The sequence below is a fragment of the Lissotriton helveticus genome, chromosome 9 (genome assembly GCF_964261635.1).
Source record: "Lissotriton helveticus chromosome 9, aLisHel1.1, whole genome shotgun sequence".
Lineage (NCBI taxonomy): Eukaryota > Metazoa > Chordata > Amphibia > Caudata > Salamandridae > Lissotriton > Lissotriton helveticus.
The window spans coordinates 1,242,496,388-1,242,511,715 of record NC_136070.1 but is presented as its reverse complement, the minus strand read 5'-3'; the positions used below and the strand labels follow the sequence as shown (position 1 = coordinate 1,242,511,715).

Here is a 15,328-nt window from a genome sequence, read left to right as displayed (position 1 = left end):
CGCTAAAACATGTCGGCCTCTGCTTGCAAAAGGGAAAGCAAAACTACTGGTGCTGCAGAGCAAATTACTTTGGCTGAAAAAGCTGTAGTGGCAGAAAGCGTGACACATGTCCATGTGCTATTTGGCTTCACGATGCATGATCTGGACAGGTTACAGAGTACTGGTATGAGTGACACAGATCCTCTACACGCCGTGAGGGCAACGGCTCTCACTTACCTGTCTCCACCGCCGTGAGGGCAACGGCATCTTCCTTTGGGTGCTCCGCGCCGTGAGGGCAACGGCTGTAGTCTCATCACGCCGGACCCACCAGCAGCGGAGAAACTACAACTCCAAGCTGCCCCGGGGTCCGGCGCAGCAGTGACGCCATCGACGCCCCCGGAGGCGCTTTAAGTCCAAGGAACGCCTCCCGCCCCGCGGGACACGCGCGGGCAGTGCCGGGAGAAGCCCGGGACAAGAGCGGGACCATCTGTGGCCATCAGGGGCCAGAAGAGGCCGGGCCAGACTACCCCTCTCTGACGTGAATATCAAATATGGGTAAGCAGAAACTCCATACTTCTCTGGAGCAGGGGGAGTAAAGCAAAAGTCCCTAGGAAGTCATCTTCAATTATCTCTTACTTGACTTCGGGGGTGGGAGTGTTACCATCGGAAATTGAGTCTGCAGAAAGGGAACTTGGTTTAGATACAACTACCGCCCAAATATTAGGCACCCCACCCCTGGTAACCTCCAGTGGAAATCATATCCCCTTGGAACCTCGAGTGATTATTAACAAGCAATCTGGCACAGAGAAAATAGACCCTGCTGGTCCTGTGGTTACAGCCCAATGTCCCATAATTGACGATTTTGGCGGTCCCCTATTCAGGTGAAAAACAACAAAGGCCAATCTAAGGAGCAACGTACTGTCCCAAAGAAATCCCTAAAAAAAAAACGAACAGACGGGAAAAAGAACTAAAAAATCCCACACAGATTCGGAGTCCAGCTTTAACAAGTATCACAGAGTCTAATGTACGGGTCATGATGGAGGAACTTTTCTCATCCCGTTTTGAGCAGGCTTTATCTACTATAGCTACTATAGCTATTCAGCGCTGAGATGCCCAAGGGTAGTCACGCGCTTTACAAATCCCATAAACATAAACATAGCTAAGGACATTATTGATACCCTGAACACCTGCGTTGCTAACCTTTTGGATAAATGTGAGCGGATAAACACAGTTTTAAATATGCATAAATGTGATTCAGGGCTAGTTCCAACTATTGGGCCCTCTTCAAGTCCTTCCAAACCTGCTATGGGGAAGACGGGTGGACAAGGGGGAGGACATGGAGCACAATGCCCCTTACAGGTCGAAAAGTCCAGACAGACACATAGTCAGTCAACTTGTAAAAGCACAGCTAGGGATTTTAGCCATGATAAGGTTAGCACGGACTCTGTTCCTACCCATAGATCTTTGTGTGCTCAGGTATCTCTGCGAGACGACTCTCTGTTATTATCTAATAGGTTTTCACCGTTGTCTCAACTAAATGAGATCGACTGACTAAGTCCAACACAGGAGATCTCTCAGCCTCTCTCTCCCGAACACGAATCTATCCCTGAGGGTACTAAATACCATCAATTGATGAGCTGGAATATTGCAGGCCTACGTTCAAAAAGGGACGATCAAAATTGGCTTAAGCTAGTAGCAGCCTGTGAGGTTGCCGCCCTCCAAGAGACCGGGGATAAGAAAAATAATTTCTGGGTGGACGGTTTTAAATCCTATTTCAAGCCAGCTCGTCCAACCCCTGCAGGGAGTGAAAAGGGGGATTTGATGCTCCTTGTTTCAGTAAGACTAAAGGGAGTGGTAAAAACACTAGATGTTGCCTCCACAAATTGTCTAATAGTGGAAATCACTAACGTGAATAGCTCAAAAACCTTGTTAATTAATTTCTATAATGCGGAGGAGAGTGAGTATTGTAATGAACATCTCCGCTTTGTGTCAAGGTCTTTAGAATTATATAAAACACAGCAAGCCACTTTTGTTTATATTATTTTTATGGGGGATTTTAATATTCACTTATGTAATGCTAACTGTTGTATTAAGATAAATCAGGGGCCCGCCCATGCTCACTGCCGCATTTTGAACATACATACAAGGGAGAAGCCCTGGAAGAACTCCTGGCTTCGGCTGACCTCTACCAACCACATTTTTTTGACACTAAAGAGAGGGTAGCAACATTTAAGGGCCGAGAAAGAGAGTCGATTATTGATTTTATATTCCTATCCCCTGCTCTATTAGGGCATGTATTTTTTTATAATGCTACATATTCCCCGTTTAGTGACCATAAACAGGTGATATTATTGCTAGACAATGGTTCTGCACTCTCAGACACCATGACAAATAGTAAATGCCCTAGCCACATTAAACCTCAAGACCGAGGGAGGAGGCTAAAATGGGCAAAAATAGTCCCAGAATATTTCTTTGATAACCTGAGTGCAAAGGTTAACACTGAAATCCGAAAATGTATTGATTGTTCTACTGGGGATGGGGAAATGATAGCAGCATTCGAAACAATTTGTAAGCAGATTGACCAGGACTTAACTGTCACCACCAGGCCAAAATCGTACCTAGCAAAAAGATGGTTTGATTCAAAATGTTCATGGGCTCACCAAAAACTGATGAAATCGCTGAAAACTAAACCTAGGAACATAACTTTGATAGCTATCCTTAGAAAAGAATATAAACAAACCTTACAAATTCGTAAAAATGAAATCAAATCAGAGGCTTGGGAAAGTTTAATGACAAAAGAATCCTCAAGGATAGCGCTAAGTTTTGGGCGATTGTAAACAGCCCCTTGTTTACAGGAGATGAAAATGGCTTACTGGCAATTAATATTCCTGAGGAGGAGTGGGTGTCTCATTTTGAAAATATATATGCCAGTAATGAGATATTTGATCCTTTTGTAGCCCCTACCAGTAGTCCTACCCCCTCTAGATTAGTGTTTGAGGAGGAGGATGTGGAGCTTGCAATAATTGAGTCTGCGATTAATAAGGTCCCTGGCCCGGATGGAGTTCCTATGGACCTTTATAAGAGTAATTCCAAACTATGGGTGAAAATTTTAACAAATGTTTTTAATTCCTCGGCTATTTTAGGGTTTCCTGCCTCTTGGGCCCACTCTATATTTATACTTGTATTTAAACAAGCATTGGCATAGCCAATAGGTCTCGCTTTTGGGACTGTATAAGTACTTAGTTATGCAGCACAATATCCTTGGTGCAACGACATTAACTGTTGCATGGTTAAACACTTATAAGGTCCCAAAGGTGAGACCTATTGGCTATGCCAATGCTTGTTATGTGATGCTGTCGCCCATCACTGAGCAAACTGCTAAGCGTCAGTAAAGTATTTCAGTGCTAGTGCTTACTTACAATTTGATGATAATAAAGGGTTCCTCATTTGCAAAATATAGACGAGAGCTGCTTTCCATCTATACATCCCTCACCGTAGATAATTACACTCCAGGCACAGATAGATATGCACCATGCTGCCTTCTGCACAGCGACAAGCATGCGCAAGGGTGAGCGAGAAGGGGAAGATGTTTGACAGACCATGTACTTATTGAGATTTTTAAATGAATGCATTTAAGCACAGACAAACATAGCCCATTGCATTGGCCTGCCGACCCTTTAACTATTTGCAGGAAGTGTCCCTGGCGCACTTGGGGCTGACAATAAGCCAGCCTGTTATCAGGCCGATAGCAGAGCCAAGAGGCTGCAGACTAAATAGGGGGCAGGCAGGGTGTCCCGAACTCAAAGGCAGATAAGGGCCGGCTTCCGAGGCTGTCCTGATCAGAGTTAAAGGTTGGTGACGGAAAATCAGCCTCTGCTCCCAAGTCATTGTTATCTTTCTGGGTTATTTACAAGTCTGGCCAGCCTTTGAATGCACTAAATAAAACAAAAAAACAACTTCCTCTGTTTGGAATAGCTAGAAGTGCCCTGGGAGAACATGTTGTTTTGGGCTTCTTGTGGAGTGTCCTCCTGAAGCCTTTTATACTGACATTTACTGCACTCTGTGTGGAGTAAATCTAGCTCACTAAATGCTCCTGGAACAGAGAGCATGGCAGTTGATGAATGGAAGCATCGTAAACATAAACAAGAGACAAGCGGAGACTGGAAATGGGGGAGGAGGTAAACGAGAGAAAAAGAAATGCAGAAAACGTGACAATGGGAGAGTTGAGACACTCTGATGCGGTGTAAAGGGAAAACATTTGCAAGGAGAGGTGGAATTTTTAACGGGCATCAGAAGCAAAAAAAAGACGCTGCGAGACAAAGAGAGAAAGGGACGCGGGACAGATAGAGAAAAGAAGAAACGGGTAAAACAAGACGGAGGGCATTGCTGTGGGGAGGGGGGAGGAGAAATGTGACACGGCGGGCAGGGGAGGGGGCTGAGCGGGGAGAGCGGCATGAGGGTGTGAAGCAGCAGGGGCCTGAGACGCGGCCGCCTTTGATGTGGTAATGCGAGGCAGGCAGGCAGGCGGCTGGTGGCATTGTGCACGCGCTTTTTAGGGCTTGCGCTTGCGCAATGACCTAAAAAGCACATGCACTGCAAGAAATCGCCAGTGGAATCGCCAGTTAGGTAAACTCTCGATAAGCCCCTATATATCTCGCTCCCGCTCAATGCGCATGCACATTGAGATAGGTCGCTCGACCTAAAAAGGGCAGAGAGGGGACCCAAGATGTTACGGGCACATTTCGTTAATAGACTCCTCTGTCAAAATCTTGGGTAAGGTTTTATTGGCAAAGAATTCTGAGTGGGTGACTGACAATGGTATTTTAACCGATTTCCAATATGGATTCAGGCCTGGCAGAAGTACGATAGATCAGTGCCAAAACCTGTATCTGTTAATTACTAAATACACAGTAGTGGCATTCAGGGGTCTCTGTATTTAGCCTTCATGGATTTATCCACAGCGTTTGATTTGGTAAACAGATCAAAGCTGTGGACGCTTCTACTTGATATAGGGATCGATCCCGGCCTGGTCTACTTTTTAGCAGACCTACACCGAGATTTATTGGCATCGGTCAGGCTGTCTCATGCTGGTACTTGTTCGAGACATTTTAAATCCGGTAGAGGGGTCCGACAAGGATGTATATTGGCCCCTCTACTTTTTACTCTGTATATTAATGCCATAGTTAAATCCCTGGACACTGCTACCCTGGACGTACCGCGTATAGGGGACAGTACCATCCCGGTTCTCCTATACGCGGACGATGCGGTCCTATTAGCCCGCACCTCGATAGGTCTACAGAAACTATTGAATGCCTTTGGGGAGTTTATGGACTCTATGGACCTGGTAGTAAATAGTGGGAAATCTCATACCATGTCCATGGGGTTGTGTAAAAACAAAGTAAGGACTTTTTATTGCAAGGGGTGGAAGTCACAAGGGTGAGGGCTTTTACTTATTTAGGGGTCCTGTTTGATGATCGCTGCTCCTGGGCTCCCCAGTTTTTAGCAAAAAAAACTGCATTGGGAAAATCAACTTCGGCTGGTTTAAGTTTTGCTCAGCGGCTAGGGGGAAGGCCATGTGAAGCGATCCTCTCTATTTATAAAGCAAAATGCCTGGCTGCAGCGTTGTATGGTGCAGATATCTGGGGATACAAACATGTGGAAGAAATACAAAAGGTGGAAAACAAATTCCTCCGCTCACTCTTATCGATTCCCCAATCTTCACCCACGTTTGCCACCCACCAGGAACTGGGGATGGGGTACTTATGTGATCAGATGGGCATGGCCCCTCTTATCAATTGGCTAAAAACTTGGCTTAACCCAGAACTGATATTAAACCGACGGATTATAAAAGATTGTGTCAGGTTAGAAAAGGGGAATGAAATACAAGGCTTTTTTTTATATAAAAACAATGTTTGCGAAATTGGGGCGTGCAGATATTTTTGAAAATCCTCAGGGTATTGTGAGAGGGGATATCAATTGGGTCAAAGTGCAATTCCTGTCCCAAAGGTTCCAGGATCGGGAGGGAGAGGAATTAAAAAAAACTCTTGTTAGGGCTCATTTTTTACTGGTTACTTCACCATCCATTGAGCCCTACTTAAAGCTAGTAACAAGGCCATATCATCGCTGGTTGCTAACTAAATTTCGCTTTAACCTGATTAATTTTTTCCTGGGATCCTTTAAAGGATGGAGTAACCCTGAGGATAGTGTACCCTGTAACTGTGACAGTAGTTCAATACAAGACACAATGCACTTTACACTTTTTTGCGATGACTACTGTGAAATCAGAGCCAAATGTATAATACCGCTATTAAAGGGGAAGGGGTTTCTACAGTCTAAGCCTGCTTTACTGTATTTACAATTGCTGGACAACCCCTGGAATATTTTTAATATTGCAAGTTATTTTGTAGCAGCTGGTAGGTTGAAAAAATTAAGTCGCCTAAATATGATTGTATGATCCCCGTCTTTTTTAAATTGTATTTTATGGATTTCAATATTTTGCACTTTTAATATTTGTAATATTTCAATTGTACTATGAATTGTGTGATGTAATTTGACTGTGTACCTTTTATGATTTTAATTAATCGATTAAAGTGGTTTTGACTTGGTTTGACTTGACTTGGCTTGACTTGACTCAGTGAGTGCCTCACTGCATCAATGACTGTGGTTTCACTTATAAGCCCATCCTTTTTGCATTGCCAATGCTTGTTTAAGACTCTTTTTGCATTCCGACTTTCTCCCTTTGTCACAGTTTTCCAATTTCCTTCATCTCTATTTCTTCTCTATCTTTGTCTCTCTTCTTCTGGTCAATGTCTGATAATTAATGACATAGAATTTCTGGCTCCATAAAAACGAGTGCCGGTACCTACCACCTGCAACTACTAGCACATATTAAGGTCAGTGTAAGTCTTTGCTGCTGCTTGAAGTGTATCTGGTCCATATGCAAGCAAGACTAGCGCTAGTGCTATTTGTACTGGTTCTCTCTTATGAGCAGGGGCACTGGAATTATGTGGCAGGATGGTCCATATTATGTGTCAATACTGTGGGGCTGATTCACAGAACTAACTTAAGAAAAAATCCTAAACTTACTACTTTTGTTACTCACAGAATTTAAGACAAACTTAAGACAGACTTAAGACAAACTTAAGACACAATCCTAACTTAAGTCTGTCTTAAGTTTGTTTTAAGACAAACTTAAGACAAAATCCTAACTTCTGTGAATACCAAAAGTAGTAAGTTTAGGATTTTGTCTTAAGTTAGTTCTGTGAATTGGGCCCTGTCTAAATAATGTGGCGAAAAAAGGCAAATCATGCAGCACAATGCTTCACATTTTATGATAGTGTTAATTCATTATTTTGTCATTTTCAGGTCGACCAGACAGTGCAGCTGTGTGGTTCTTCTGTCTTGGGGACAGTCAGAAAGCTTCACTGGGAATGCATTATGCCTGGTGCTTATCAATAGCTCTGTGGTTTGTAACTCACATTTTCTAGCTTTCTATTTGCTTTATTTGTTTTAGGCTGCCTAGGGTATATTTGTCCCTTCCAAGGAGCAAACCCTTTTCACAGCAACTTCCCTTGTATTCTTCCACGACTGCTCCATTCTGTAAACAGGCCTGTAATTGGGGCACATTTCCAAGCCCCTTTGCTGCCAGTGCGTCACCTTTTGTGACGCACCGGCGGTGCAACCTGCTGCACCACATTTGCAAAGACACGAAAAGCCACCCTGTGTGGCTTTTCATGTCCTTGTAAATACGGCCCCTTTACACGCAACACTTTGCGTGAAAGGGGCTTGCCATGGGTGTTGCTGTGGGTTTTTCCATGCAACAGCCATGGCTTCTGCCGCATTTCCAGATTTACGAGGAAGACGTAGGGAGTCGCAACGAGGAGAAATGTTTTCATTTCTCCTAGTTTTTTCCCTCCTTCTATGCGTGCTGCATTCGTGCAGCACACAAAGATTGTGGAAATCACCTCTTGTGATTGCTTATGTGCAGGAAGCTGTCCCTTCCTGCACATAAACTATGGTTAAAAACAAATTACGTTATGCAACTTCTAACTGTGCTGCATTAAGCAGCACACATAGAAGTTTCAAAACACCATTTCAGTTTGTTTATGTGTAAGAAGGGACACCTTTCTGCACATAAACAATCATTCCACTCAATGCAGGCACACTTGCAATATGGTGAAGGGTGCCTACGTCGGCACATGGCAGCTAATTCTGCGCCAGCGCAGGGGAGAGCAATGGAATCCGTCATATCGATGTAGATATGACGCATCCCTGTGCTTCGGAATTAACGCAGCGTGGCATAGCCAAATGGCTTGCGGCACGTGCTGCGTTAATTCATTGTAAACTAGGCCCTTTGTTCTTATCTTGTCACATTTGTTCTCCTTTCTGTATATAGGCCTGTAAATCTTTTTCTTATCTTGTTACATTTACTGTGCATTCAATTACAGTGGTCAAATGTCAGTCTCTGTCCTCAGAGGAAGCTTGCTGTTTACTTTTCTTTCTCTGACTTCAAAGTGAGAGGAATTGTGTGACAATCTTGCTGGAAATTGGGGGTAGGAAAGGGTTTTTGTCTAGCACACAACAGCATTTAAATGAACTATGGAAGTATTTCAGAATATATCAGAATAGGCGGGGGCGGCGGCGATACAAGATGGCCGCCCCCTGAGAAGCTCTGCGACACCGAGCTCCGGTCGGTGCTGAAGGGCTCCTTTTAAGATTGCGGTCCCTTTTTCGAAACATGGCTCCTTGTATTGGAGGTTGCGGGGCACATTGAGGCAAGTTTATAGACCTGTAAATGGTCTTTTTAAGTGCTTTTTCCCCGGAGCTTGCTTCACCTCAGTGTCCCCGTTTTGCATGGCCGCCATTTTACGCATTTGCTGTCGGCGATTTTCTCCTCCACAGCAATGTCCAAACGTGATATTTTTGGGTTTCACAGAATAGTGCCAGCAAGTAAATAACCCGGTTTAATAATTGATCACCAGAACGGATCAGCAAATGTCACACACTTGTTGGACAGATCAGTTCTCCCATTTTTAACGGTCTGCTGTGTAATGCTGCATATTACTTGAAGGCAAATTCGTCATAATGGTGAGAGCGCTGATGGGATTTTCTTGCGATTGCGGCCTCGTCTTTGAAACATGGCTCCTTATGTTGGAGGTCACAGGGTAAACTGAGGCAAGTTTAGAGACCTGTTGATGGTCTTTATCAATGCCTTTTCCTTCGTGCTTGCTTCACCTCAGTGGCCCTGTTTTGTGTGGCCGCCATTTTGGGCGTTTGCTGTCAGAGATTTCTTTTCCACAGCAATGTCCAAACGCAAATAATTTTTGGATTTACAGAACAATGCCAGCAAGTAAATGACCCTGCTTAATAACTGCTCACCAGAATGGATCAGCTAATGTCACATGCTTGTTGGATGGATCAGTCCTCTCATATTTGATGGTCTGCTGTGCGACGCTGCATATTGTTTGAGGGCAAGTTCGTCATAACGTCAGATTAGGCCCTTATTTAAATTTTCATTGCAATTTTTGGCATTATGTACTGTCACTACAGAATATAATAACTCAGGAGAACTGCTTTTTAGGGCTCGCGCCCTGCGTTGCACTGTGCAGCAGTGCTCGTGCAGGCAAGAGTCCTTTTGTCCGGGGTTCTGAAACGGACCCTGGAATTGTACACGCTCGTGCTTTTTGTGGCCTGCTATTGACCTTTGCCTGTGTGTTTGTTTTTAAAATAGCACACAATAGGTCAAAGACGGGTACATTGCGCCGCCCATGGCCTGTTGGTGTCTATTACGCGCATTCCTGCCATATGGTTTCAATTTTCGTGCCCAGACACGGGCGCGATAATTGAAACCTTATGGCGCGCGCACCACTCTCGGCTTTGTTTTCAAAAGCGATCACTTTCGGTTTCGCGATCGCTTTATTTTTTTTTGGGCCGGCTGTAGCTCTCCATTGATGGGGCTGCAGGAGTCTCTCCTCACGCTGGCACGGCCACGCCTGAAACCCAACCTCTTTCCCCTGCAGGAAGAACAACAGTGGCAGCAGGCTCGCCACTCAGAACATCCACCTTCAGCCCTCTGCTCTGCTTTCTCCAGGGACTCTACAGGTGGCAAAAGTTGGGCCCACAGGAACATCGTCCGCCCTCTGGTAAGTGAAGGGCTATTCCAAAACGTTGCGCTGCATGTTCTCGAAGTGCCGGACAGCCTCTGGTTATAATATGCTGTCAGGTGAAGCGGTCCCTTTTCCAAAATGCAGCCACTGCGGGAAAGCTGGATTGTAATGATGTTTACAGGAGGTCTGGAACAAAGTTCACCTGAAAGAAACAAAATCTGGCCTGAGTTTGTGTGAACCAAGTAAAAGGAACAAAGTGTTCCTCTTCATAATAGAATGTTTTCAAGTGACATTTGAATACCGGTGCACGGGTGGCAATAGTGAGCCTTTAATGCCCCCATCGGTACATAACATAAATCAGTGTACAACAAACAGCCCTGGGAACGAATCCATTGGGCCGGCGCTGCCTTTCACCCTGTCGAGGTAGATCAGCTGTGCTGAGTAATACTGTTCTCCTGTTACAAACATCGAATGTGCAAAAAGTCTATTAACAAATACTAAATGCATGCACAAAATGTTATTGTTTTCGCCTCTTAGATGGGATTAGTTCTCATTTCATCAACTGACTCAGCCTTTTATCCTCCCAGGAGTGATCGGTTGAGTTTGGTAATACTGTGACTGCTGTTACGGACAGCGAAAAGAGAAAATGTGCTGCTACAACACATTAGATAAAAGTACACATTTATATTGTGTTATTTTTTGACATAGGGTTGGTACTTATTTGATGAACCGGTTCAGGGTGGAAGGGAAAGTGAGCTTTGCTGTGTGGGCTGCACTATTTCCAGCAGGATGTACGTATGAAGGGTCTTAATTCAAGGACTTCTGTGACCTTGCCTTCTGTTTCCCCTGCATTGGTTATCTTCAGTTTTCCTGACCCTCTCTTCTCTCTCCCTCTTCACACATCATCCTCTCTTCTTTGCCCTAAGTTGTTACACCCATTTATATTATTTATATGTTTATCACCCGCTAATCACCCAGAATTTCTGCCCGCCTTTTCTAAATGTGAGATGTACCTGCGTGTTTTGTTACCCTTTTAACTTAATGTGAGATGTACTCGTTTTTAAAAGACAGTTTTCAGAGGGAGAAACGTGCTCTCCTTTACAAATAAAAACATTCTTCGCAACGTTTTAGCTTTCCAAGAAATGATGCACGTGTGAGATTTCACACTTGTGGTGTGACAACTCTCACTCTTCGCCTTCTGCAATCCGGACAGAGCTGTGAACCAAGAGTGAAAGGTTGTGTGACAGCTGCGGGCGACAGTCACTCCACTGCAGTGTGTCTGTGACGTGTTTTATGTCAGCTGCCTATTTTCACTCATAGTCGGTTCCAATTGAGCACACCTATTTTTCATCAGTTAAAAATCTCTGCTCTATGTGCAAATATATGATGATGCGTCACATGATGTGTCATATTAACAGTATGACGCATCATGGCGCAAGGAGTTACAGATACGTCAGTATTTCTGACGTATCTGTATGAAATGAAATGAAATGAAAAATTGCATTTGTATAGCGCATAACTGCCCTAGGGCCTCGCAGCGCTTGAAGATAAAATGGTTTAGCGCAGGCTCGGGGCAGGTCAGCAGGATTTAGCAAACAAATGCGTTTTCAAGGCCTTTCTGAACGAGAGGAGGTTGCTATTTCCTCGGATGGCAAAGGGAAGGGCATTCCAAAGTCTGGTCGCCGAATGGGAAAAAGAGCGGCCACCCCAACGGGCTTTGTTAATTTTAGAGGAGGTGGCCAGCTGCAAGGTACCAGACCGAAGGGGGCGTGCTGGGACATAAGGCGTGACCAGAGGATGCAGAATCGCTGGGCCTACACGGTGAAAGGATTTGTGCATAATGCACAAAGCTTTAAACTGCACTCTGGCAGCCATTGGGAGCCAGTGGAGGTCTTTCAGAGCCTTCCTCGCCGTATGGCGCAAAAGTGACGCATTGCTGGAGTGTGTCACAAAAGTGACGCAACTCCAGCAATGTATCCTTTCACATGGGGCAAGCCCCATGTAAAAGGCTCTGCGTCAGTCTTACGCCTGCTGTGAGGCAGGCGTAAGAAATTGACGCATTTGTGTCCTAGAAGTGGCGCAGTGAAATCTTAAAGATTTTACTGTGTCACTTCCATGACCCTTTCTTGCATCAGAACGACCCCCCCCTGCATACATTATACCTGGCGTAGGTATAATGTAGTGCAGGGGTTTACAAAGTGACGCATCTAGGTAGATGCGTCACTTTGTAAATATGGTGCAACAAGGCACATTTTTTACGCTGCTGGTGCGTCACAAAAAGTGACGCACCGGCGGCTTAAAAGGGATGCATGGCCTCATAAATGAGGCCCCTTGTCCGCACAGACTCTGCCCAAGGACCTTTCCTTGCAAATCAGTGGTGGAGTGTGCTTAAAATGTTTACATCTGACTATGTATGTATGTGCATATACCTCTTTATACTTATGTACATATAAACATACACACAACGGTTGACCCTTTAGAATAAACAGATAACCACTTGTGGAAGTCATTGAATTTACTTCCACTGGATGAAAGGCGGAGTCTGCCTGTCAGGAATCTAAGGCAGTGACGTGCAGGTGACACTCAGATCCCATCTAAAGGGGCTCAAACAGGTGGTAAAGAATCATCGACATCATCATTACACTGTAATCTCTGAAGCCAAGGAAGGAATTGGCGGAATCTGGTGATAACTACCTTCCCACCCTCAGTAACAAGTCCCCCTCCCTCTATATTAAGAACTAGTAGTTGTAAGGTAGGAGCCACTGTTTAAAGGACTTCATTCTTCCCACAGATGAGTCCCACCTTCACCGAACCATCCTGTACTCTGTGACATGCGTGATCTTTACATGTCAAGTCGAGAAGCAATCCCATGTGTGTGCTCTCTCTTCATGTGCGCGAGGCACGTTCAGATCATGAGAAGAGAGACTCATTGAATGAACTTTAAATTTTGGGGCAAAGCCCCTGAACACCACAAACTTCAGGAAATAAAGAGTTAATGACCGCTGAATATCCTCCCATCTCTTGGGGCTGTCACTTTAGAGTTCATGCTGCCTACTTACCTGTGGGTCTGACTCTGCCCACCACTGGCACTGCCTTCCTAATGTTGATGCTGCCACAATCCATGGGTGCTGGGTCCCATTAGTGCTGTTCTCATTTGTGCTGGGTCCCATTGGTGCTGGGTCCCATTGGTGCTACTCCCAGTGGTGCTGTTGCCATGGGTGCTGATCCCATTGGTGCTGGGTCCCATTGGCGCTGTTCCCATTGGTGCTGCTTCCATTGGTGCTGTTCTCATTGGTGCTGTTCCCATTGGTGCTGCTCCCATTGGTGCTGCTACCATTGGTGCTGTTTCCATTGGTGCTGATCCCATTGGTGCTGGGTCCCATTGGCGCTGTTCCCATTGGTGCTGCTTCCATTGGTGCTGTTCTCATTGGTGCTGTTCCCATTGGTGCTGCTCCCATTGGTGCTGCTACCATTGGTGCTGTTTCCATTGGTGCTGCTCCCATTGGTGTTGGGTCCCATTGGTGCTGTTCAATTGGTGCTATTATCATTGGTGCTGTGTCCCATTGGTGCTGTTCCCATTGGTGCTGCTCCCATTGGTGCTATTCCCATTGGCGCTGTAGTCATTGGTGCTGTGTACCATTGGTGCTGCTCCCATTGGTGCTGCTCCCATTGGTGCTGTTCTCATTGGTGCTGTTAGCATTGGTGCTGCTGGGTCCCATTGGTGCTGCTGTGTTCCATTGGCACAGCTCCCATTGGTGCTGCTCCCATTGGTGCTGTTCCCATTGGTGATGTTCTCATTGGTGCTGTTCTCATTGGTGCTGGGTCCCATTGGTGGTGGGTCCCATTGGTGGTGGGTCCCATTGGTGCAGGTCCCAATGGTGCAGGGTCCCATTGGTGCTGCTCCCATTGGTGCTGCTCCCATTGGTGCTATTCCCATTGGTGCTGGATCCCATTGGTGCAGGTCCCATTGGTGCAGGGTCCCATTGGTGCTGCTCCCATTGGTGCTGCTCCCATTGGTGCTATTACCATTGCTGGTGGGTCCCATTGGTGCTGCTCTCATTGGTGCTGTTCCCATTGGTGCTGTTCCCATTTGTGCTAGGTCTCATTGGTGCTGGTGCTGTTCCTATTGGTGCTGCTCTCATTGGTGCTGCTCCCATTGGTGCTGCTCCCATTGGTGCTGGGTCCCATTGGTGCTGTTCTCATTGGTGCTGCTGGGTCCCATTGGGGCTGCTCCCATTGGTTCTGCACCCATTGGTGCTGGGTTCTATTGGTGCAGTTCCCATTGGTGTTGTTCCCATTGGTGCTGGGTCCCATTGGTTTTGTTCTCATTGGTGCTGTTCTCATTGCTGCTGTTCCCATTGGTGATGGGTCCAATTGGTGCTGATGGGTCCCATTGGTGCTGCTGGGTCCCATTGGTGCTGTTCCCATTGGTGATCGGTCCCATTGGTGCTGCTGGGTCCCATTGGTGCAGTTCTCATTGGTGCTGTTCCCATTGGTGCTGTGTCTCATTAGTGATGTGTCCCATTGTTGCTGTTCTCATTGGTGGTGTTCCCATTTGTGCTGCTCCCATTGGTGCTGTTCACATTGGTGCTGGGTCCCATTGGTGCTTTGTCTCATTGGTGCCGGGTCCCATTGATGCTGTTCCCATTGGTGCTGTGTCTCATTAGTGCTGTGTCCCATTGTTGCTGTTCTCATTGGTGGTGTTCCCATCGGTGCTGCTCCCATTTGTGCTGTTCTCATTGGTGCTGTTCCCATTGGTGCTGTTCGCATTGGTGCTGTTCCCATTGGTGCTGCTGGGTCCTATTGGTGCAGTTCTCATTGGTGCTGTTCCCATTGGTGCTGCTCGGTCCCATTGGTGCTGTTCTCATTGGTGCTGGGTCCCATTGGCGCTGCTCCCATTGGTGCTGTTCTCATTGGTGCTGTTCGCATTGGTGCTGTTCGCATTGGTGCTGTTCCCATTGGTGCTGCTCGGTCCCATTGGTGCTGTTCTCATTGGTGCTGTTCCCATTGGTGCTGCTGGGTCCCATTGGTGCAGTTCTCATTGGTGCTGTTCCCATTGGTGCTGCTGGGTCCCATTGGTGCTGTTCCCATAGGTGCTGGGTCCCATTGGTGCTGTTCTCATTAGTGCTCTTCTCATTGGTGCTGCTCCCATTGGTGCTGCTCTCATTGGTGCTGCTGGGTCACATTGGTGCTGCTGGGTCCCATTGGTGCTGTTCTCATTGGTTCTGGGTCCCATTGGTGCT

The 15,328-nt window shown here is 46.0% G+C and overlaps 1 long non-coding RNA gene across 1 annotated transcript in view; it reads left to right on the top strand.

The window, feature by feature from the left end:
- The first annotated feature begins 425 nt into the window (after positions 1–425).
- LOC144783462 (uncharacterized) overlaps positions 426–15,328 on the top strand; it is a 140,860-nt gene continuing 125,957 nt past the window's right edge. The window contains exons 1-2 of the long non-coding RNA XR_013601444.1: positions 426–534; positions 7,345–7,444. This is a non-coding gene — a long non-coding RNA (uncharacterized LOC144783462). The remainder of the gene's footprint in view (positions 535–7,344; positions 7,445–15,328) is intronic.